A 7,962-nucleotide genomic window follows, 5' to 3' on the forward strand; every position below is an offset into this window, starting at 1 on the left:
AAGAAGACCCCAATCAACATTTAACCACCTTCCTGAGAATATGTGACACAGTGAAGTCTAATGGTGTTCATCCTGACGCCTATAGGCTGCTCTTATTTCCATTCTCACTCAGGGACAAGGCAGCCAAATGGCTGGAATCTTTCCCAAGGGAAAGCTTGACAACTTGGGAAGACGTGGTCAACAAATTCTTAGCAAGATTTTACCCTCCTCAACGAATCAATAGGCTGAGAGCTGAGGTCCAAACTTTCAGGCAATAAGATGGTGAGACTCTATATGAAGCATGGGAGAGGTTCAAGGACTTAACAAGGAGGTGTCCACCTGACATGTTCAACGAATGGGTGCAGCTGCACAATTTTTTATGAAGGGCTCTCTTATGAGTCAAAGAAGGCCGTAGACCATTCATTTGGAGGATCTTTGAACAAGAATAAGACCATTGAGGAAGCCATAGATGTTATTGAAACAGTAGCAGAGAACGACTACTTCTATGCTTCCGAAAGAGGGAACACAAGAGGAGTAATGGAGCTAAACAATGTAGATGCTCTGTTGGCCCAAAACAAGCTCATTACACAGCAGCTGGCTGACCTCACCAAGAAGATGGAGATGAACCAAGTAGCAGCAATCTCCACTTCATCAACAATCCAAGAAGGAGTGAATGAAGAAGCAGATGGGAGTCAGGAGCAAGCCAACTACATTGGGAGTTCACCAAGGAAAAACTATGATCCATACTCCAAGACCTACAACCCTGGATAGAGAAACCACCCAAACTTTGGGTGGAGAGGTGAGCAAGATCAAAACCAAGACCAGAGACGTTACAACTCCAACAACAATGCAGCTCACCAGCAATTCACACAGAGGACGTCTCAACACCCCCACAACAACACTTCTTCATATGCTTATCAAAACCAAAATAACACATCTGCTCCGAATCACCCATCAATTGATGACAAGCTCTCTAAGATTGAAGCCCTACTTGAAGGAATATGCCAAGAGATTCAAGAAAATAAGGTGTTCAAAGAGGAAGTGCGAGCCAATATTAAGAACCAGGGAGAAACCATTAGGAAGCTGGAATTCCAGGTGGGATATTTAGCTGGGAAGATTCCCAAACCCACCGATAGCTTCCCAAGTGACACGGAGAAAACCCCAAGGGAGAAGCAAATAAAGTAAGATGGAAAGATTGCAAAATGGTCACTACGAGTGATCAAGAGACTAAAGACAAGCAAGGCAAACTTTGCAAACAACCTGAAGACAACTCAACAAAGGAGGAGGATAGAAATCACCAAGGACCAGAATTTCACAACAAGAGTTGCTGAAGCTCTATGCTCCCTTCCCTCAACTGCTCAATGGTGCTGTGGGAAAGAGAATATACTCAAGGTTCCTAGACTTGTTTGCATCTATGCATGTAAACATACCATTCATCAAGGCAATTGAACAAATGCCTGCATTCATCAAGTATATGAAGGAACTTCTTCCCAGGAAAAGCTCACTCAAAGGAGGCCAGACTATAGTGATGAACAAGGAATGTAGTGCCCTTATTCAACCTAAGCTGCCTACAAAAAGAAGAGACCCAGGGAGTTTTCACATCCCTTGTGCCATAGGTGAAACTATGTTCGATAGAGCACTATGTGATTTGGGGGCCAGCATCAACTTACTGCCTTTACCCCTGGTGAAGAGGCTGCAGATTAATGAGATAATGCCCACAGATGTAATCATCAGACTGGCTGACAAAACTCAAAAGCAAGCAATAGGAGTGGTGGAAAATGTGTTGCTAAAGGTTGGGAAATACTTTCTCCCAACAGACTTTGTCATTCTGGACATGGAAGAGAGTCACACTCACCCAATCATATTGGGAAGACCATTCCTAGCTACGGCCAGAGCACTTATCGATGTAGAGAAAGGGGAGCTAATATTGAGAATCCATGATGAACGACTCAGCTTCAATGTCTTCAAACTCTCACAAGAAACAGATCAAGAGGACAAGGAACTAAGCACAAACGATAAGGAGACACTGAAGGAGGAGACAAGCACTGAAGCACAGCCAGTTCATTCTGAAACCCCCTCAATTGATAAACAAGGAAAACAGCAATTGCCACAGCTCAAAGAAAAGTTGGAGGAACCTAAACCTCTAGAGGCATGTGAAGACAACATCACAACTCCTTGGAAAAAAAAGGTCACCAAGGGGAAGGCAACCTTAAAAGAAACAAAGAAGAAGGTACCAAGGAGATGGAGGAACAAGAAGATCCCTACGAAAGATTTCTCTCCAGGGGATAGAGTTGTCTCAGCTTACTTCCCAGATATTCCCCCTAATCTCCCTACTGTACCATCTCAGTTACCTAAGGTCTTCACTATCAACAGAGTTCTTTCCCCGGGAACATGTGGAGATCATTGATCCAACCAATGGATACAAGTCCACAGCAAGAGGGGAGGACTTTAAGCACTACCAACCACCATGATGAAGGAAAAAACGTCAAGTTAGTGACGCTAAAGAAGCGCTTCATGGGAGGCAACCCATGTTTTATATGTTTTTAAAATAATGAATAAATCAATGTTTATGAATTTCAACCCAAACTTGACAAACATTTGGTGAAATCTTTATCATGCAGTATATATTGAAGAACAAGTTTGGTGTTCAAAGCAAACCAAGATGCATGCTAGTCTTGGGAGCTTTGAACAATACTTTTCATCACATTGCTTCAAACTAAGTTTGGTGTCACCCCATGGTGCCACCAAAATGCATATAAGGACCCACCAATAGTTAGTTAGTTAGTTGGAATTCATAAATAAACAATCAAATCCTTTCTTCCCTTGTATTCTAGCCGTAGAGTTTGAATTTTTTTATGATATTAATTTCCTTATTTTAAATCTTTATAGGAAAGGAAAAGGAGCATAAAAAGGGATAGATTGGACAACCAAACAAAGAAGGTTCGGACACCACAAGAGGAGGGGTTACACACTTGTTCTAAAGAGGGAATACATTGGAAAATGTTGCCATGCAACATTGAAAAAAATGGAACCCCTAGAAGACCGAGCAATCCCCATCATAAAGTGATGATCCTTGTCTTCTAGCCATGCATAACCCTAACCGTCCATCAAGTGACCACTTCATCAATCTACACCCTCCATTCTCTCACAACCTCTTTATATAAACGACCCTTGTCTGTACCACCCTTCATTGTCATCACACACCCTTCACCACTCTTCATTTCGGTACAATACACCCCCTATCTGATTATAAACGTTCCTCCTCTCACTCTCTTCATTGCCATAAAACCCTAAACAACCAAAGTCTCCACAACCTTACCACCTTCACATATTAATCATCATTCATGGCATCTTCAAGTTCTAAGAGAAGGGAGGGAAAGAAACCTATGGAAGAACACCCATATGATGAGAAGAGATTTAGAAGCTTACATCATGCATTGCAATACAGGTGGATGGTTGATAAGGAAATCATCTATGAGCTGGGGTTTCAAGTTAAGAAGACTGAATGCCCCGAAATCACAGAGAAGGTAGAAAGGAGAAGATGGGAGCTCCTCACTGACCTGGTCACTAAGGTGAATGCAAATCTCATAAGAGAATTTTATGCAAATGCAGTCAGATATGATAAGAAAGATGAGTCATATACAAGCTTTGTGAGAGGAACAATGGTGGATTTTGGTCCCATGAGTGTAATGAGGGCATTGAAGCTACGGTCTATACCGTTTGAAGAAGAAAGTTACCACTCAAGATTGGACAACAACCCCAATTATGACCAGCTTTTACGAGACCTTTGTGTACCAGGAGCTGACTGGGAAATGGGTGCAGGAAATAAACCAAAGTTCATTAAGAGAACAGACCTCACTCCTGAAGCTAAGGGGTGGTTTGAGCTAGTGAGGAGGTCTATTCTCCCAGCTGCAAACAACTCGGAGGTGAATCTCGAGAGAGCAACAATGGTGCATTGTATACTCAAGGGAGGAGAAATCAAAGTTCATGAGATCATAGCTCAAGGCATTAGAAAGATGGCAGAGAAAAGCAACTCAAGAGGAACATTAGGTTACCCCAGCACTATTTACCGAATATGCAAGAAAGCTAGGGTGGTTTTTGAAGATGAGGACCCCGTTTGGATAAAGGAAGGCATTCCAATAACGGTCCGAAGGATGAATGCTACAGCATCCCCCCTGCCTCAACGGAAGCAAAGAAAGAGGACAGCCCCTCAAGTAGTGGAAGGCCAAGTCTCAGAGGGTCAAGCACAACAGACCTTGGACATGCACCAATTGCAGGAGGCCATTGATGGCTTATCTAGACAATATTTGAAAAGCCAAGGAGCACAGAAAGAGCTTCAACTACAGATGATGGGGCAGCAAGAGGAAACACTTTCAAGATGGATGACTCAGCAAGGTGAGTGGCAAAGGCAAATGATGGAACAACAACTAAGCCAAGGACAACAATGGGGAGAAGCATTCAACAGGATGGAACAAAGGCAAAACGAGCAACAAGAATCCACCCAGAGGCTAATCAACATCCAAGCACATCAAGGGGCACACATACATGAGATGGGTATAACTATTGGACGAGCAAAGGGCATTTGCAGAAGGAGTTTACATGAGCCAAACAGGACATCATATAAACACTCAAGTCAGGCTCGGCTACTTAGTGAGATAGCTGCCAGTATTGCATCCAGAATAGCAAGTATGACGAAATGAAGATGAATTAGCACGAAAAGAAAGACAAAGGGTGGAAGGAGTCATGAGTCAGTGAGGAAGGCACTTGAGGATTGGAAGAAAGCAAGATTGGCATGGATGCGAGGAAATGCAAGAGGAAACAAGGAGGACAAGCAAGGAAAAGAGCATGGACATCCACAACAGTAAAAGGTGGTGGAGTTCCTTCTTTGTTCCATCTTTCTCTATGTCTTAAAATAAGGAAGATCTTGTATGAAATAGAACTTGCTTCCATGTTATGGTAAACCTTTTTCAATCATGTTTTTAAGTTTGTGGTATTGAATAGGTCTATGTGTGCTAGTCTTTATGTCGCTGCATCCTTACTTAACTTACTTGTATGCTTGTTCCTTTTGAATCAAATGAAGAAGAGAAGGTTTATGTTTTTAAAAGACCAGAGTGGAGTTCATATTGTGGAAGTGCATTCATGAATCTTTGGGGTAGTCATAAGTTAGCTAAGTTGGTTCAACCACAAGGTTAGGAGGACAACTATCTATCCTGAGTACTTGACTTTGGATATACCCATGAGACTGAGCATATGACAAGATCCTAATAAGAGAAAAGGGAAAGAATAATGGAAGTGAAAAACAAAAGAAAAAGAGTAAGCAATAAGGCTAGGCACCAATGGTTTGGACCTTGAGACAAGTGTCTGTGGTGCTCCTGTGTGAGGGATCTACTTGGATGAATAAGCTCTCAGGGGTGCTTTATCACTTGGTAACTTGGGTTAACTAACCCGGGATTATCAGCTGAAAATCCACTATCAAGAGTAACCCTCACTACAGAGCATTTAGTAACCCAAAGAGGTGCTGGACACCAAGGTCTCAAGAAAAGAAAATAAACAAACTATATGCCTGTGGTGTGTATGTATGGGGGAGAGACTTGAGGGAGTAAGTCCTTAGGGGTGCTTCAACACCTAGCACCTTGAACCAACTGGTTCGGGAGTGTTGGCTGAAAACTTATCTTAAAGAGTTGCCCCCTACACAGCACTTAGCCTAAATAACACAAATAACCCTTGAAATAACAATAAAAGGATCAATGAATAAAAGTCTCATGGATATAAACAAAGTAAGTGTTTAGGGACATGATAAAGGTCTGAAAGCCAGTAATGGAATGAACCTAAGTTGCTATGCATGAAACCACCATAAAATCAGTAACATGACTTCCACAAGAATGACTCACTCCTCTGGATATTCCATTCATCATTCTCTTGTTCCAGTACTTGCTTAGGGACAAGCAAGCTTTAAGTTTGGTGTTGTGATGCCAGGGCATCTTGGCCAGTTTCACTGACCTTTTCTTTACTGTTTTTAGGTTAGTTTCATGCATTTCCTTAGGAAATAAGCTAGTTTTGGGTAGATATTCACTTACACCTTGACTCAAGCATACATTGTGCATTTTACATTATTTCATGAGGATTTTGCATAAGTTTAGTGACAAATTGTATGTTGCATTGCCCATGACTTGGACTAGAACTTTGATGCACTCTATTGCTTGATTTCAGGACCAAAGGAAGCAAGGAAAGAAGGAAACTTGCAAGGTTAATGAGAAAAGTGATTGCCAATGACACTCTCATAGCCATCATTGCCCACGTTAAGAGTCACGTTAACTAAGTTAACGTGAACTCTAACGTGGAAAAGGGAAGTTGAGCCAACGTTAGTGACATTTAACATTGTCACTAACGTTGGCAAACACTCATGAGTGGCCACGTTAGAGCCACGTTAACCTAGTTAACGTGGCCTCTAACGTTAAAGGGGGAAAAGAAGCCAATGTTAGTGACATTCAACATTGTCACTAACGTTGGCCTAAGGATGCAACACACCACGTTAACTCCCACGTTAACTTGGTTAACGTGGGAGCTAACGTAAGAAGTGAGAGTTGTCGCCAACGTTAGTGACACTCAACATTGTCACTAACGTTGGAAGCAACCACACAACCCCCCAAGGAGCCACGTTAACTTCCACGTTAACTTAGCTAACGATGAGGAATGAATGATGAGCCAACGTTAGTGACACTCAACATTGTCACTAACGTTGGGATGGCTAAGAATGGCCACGTTAGAAGCCACGTTAACCTAGTTAACGTGACTCTAACGTGAGATCTAGGGCACATTGAACGTTAGTGACAATGTTGAGTGTCACTAAGTTCTCGAAGGTTGGCAAGGCCACGTTAGAAGCCACATTAACCTAGTTAACATGGAGCTTTAATGTGAAGCAAAAAGGGGCACACTGGAATGTTAGTGACAATGTTGAGTGTCACTAACGTTCTCGAAGTTGGCAAGGCCACGTTAGAAGCCACGTTAACATAGTTAACATGGGCTCTAACGTGAGGCAAAGGGGTACATTGGAACGTTAGTAAAATGTTAAGTGTCACTAACGTTCTCGAACTTATACTTTCACTAAATGTTAACACCCCTTACCCTGAGCTGAAGTCTCTGCCCACTTAGCACTTTCTCTCTGTAAGTAAAGCCAAGCCCAAATGAAGAAAAGAACTGCTTCAAACTCAAGATCCAAAGGCCCAAGACTTGAAGAGTAAACTAGAAAGCTGAGAAGAGTAGTATATATAGGAGTAGCTTTGAATTGTAAAAGGAGTTCTGGAGGCTGGAAAAAGAGAACTACTGTCTGTATTTTACTTTCTCTGCATTTTCTAGTTTTATGATGTATTCTCCATCTTTGTTTTCATTTTCTAGAGCTATGAATAACTAAACCCCTTTCATTGGTTAGGGAGCTCTGTTGTAATTTGATGGATCATACTAATTTTCATTATTCTTCTTCTATCTTTTCTCTTGATTTTACTTGAAAGCTTTCGATCTTCATCCAATTGAGTAGTTATCTTGAAGAGAAGCTAAAAATGGATCTCTTTGAACCAAAGAGGAATGAAAGATCAAGCTAGAAATGCTTTCTCATGCTGGACCAAATTGTTTGGAGGGTATTGACTATAACCCTCTCAATATTGATTGGAAAATGCATGTGTATAATCAGTGACCAATTATCTTCTCATGACAATTGACCAACTATTGCTATTGATCAAATTGAGAGATTGAAGCAAGAAATTTAATCAATCACTAAGATTCAAGGAACAATAAGTCATGATTGAAAGATGAAATGAACTGATCCGGAGAATTGCAACATCTCCTAAGCCCAATGAACTCCCCATATCTGATCTTACCCATTCTCTTTAATTCTACCATTTACTTTTATGAGCAAATCCCCATTCCCATTTACAATTCTGCAATTACTCATCATTGCTTTCATCCTTAATTCTGCTTTTCTTTATT

The 7,962-nt window shown here is 41.4% G+C and overlaps 1 non-coding gene across 1 annotated transcript; it reads right to left on the reverse strand.

Annotated features, from left to right (window-relative positions):
- Positions 1-221: 221 nt before the first annotated feature.
- On the reverse strand, positions 222-325 carry LOC112739021 (small nucleolar RNA R71). The gene has a single exon (XR_003169963.1). It is a non-coding gene; the product is annotated as a small nucleolar RNA R71 (small nucleolar RNA).
- Between the last annotated feature and the right edge of the window lie 7,637 nt (positions 326-7,962).

The sequence above is a fragment of the Arachis hypogaea genome, chromosome 13 (genome assembly GCF_003086295.3).
Source record: "Arachis hypogaea cultivar Tifrunner chromosome 13, arahy.Tifrunner.gnm2.J5K5, whole genome shotgun sequence".
Classification (NCBI taxonomy): domain Eukaryota; kingdom Viridiplantae; phylum Streptophyta; class Magnoliopsida; order Fabales; family Fabaceae; genus Arachis; species Arachis hypogaea.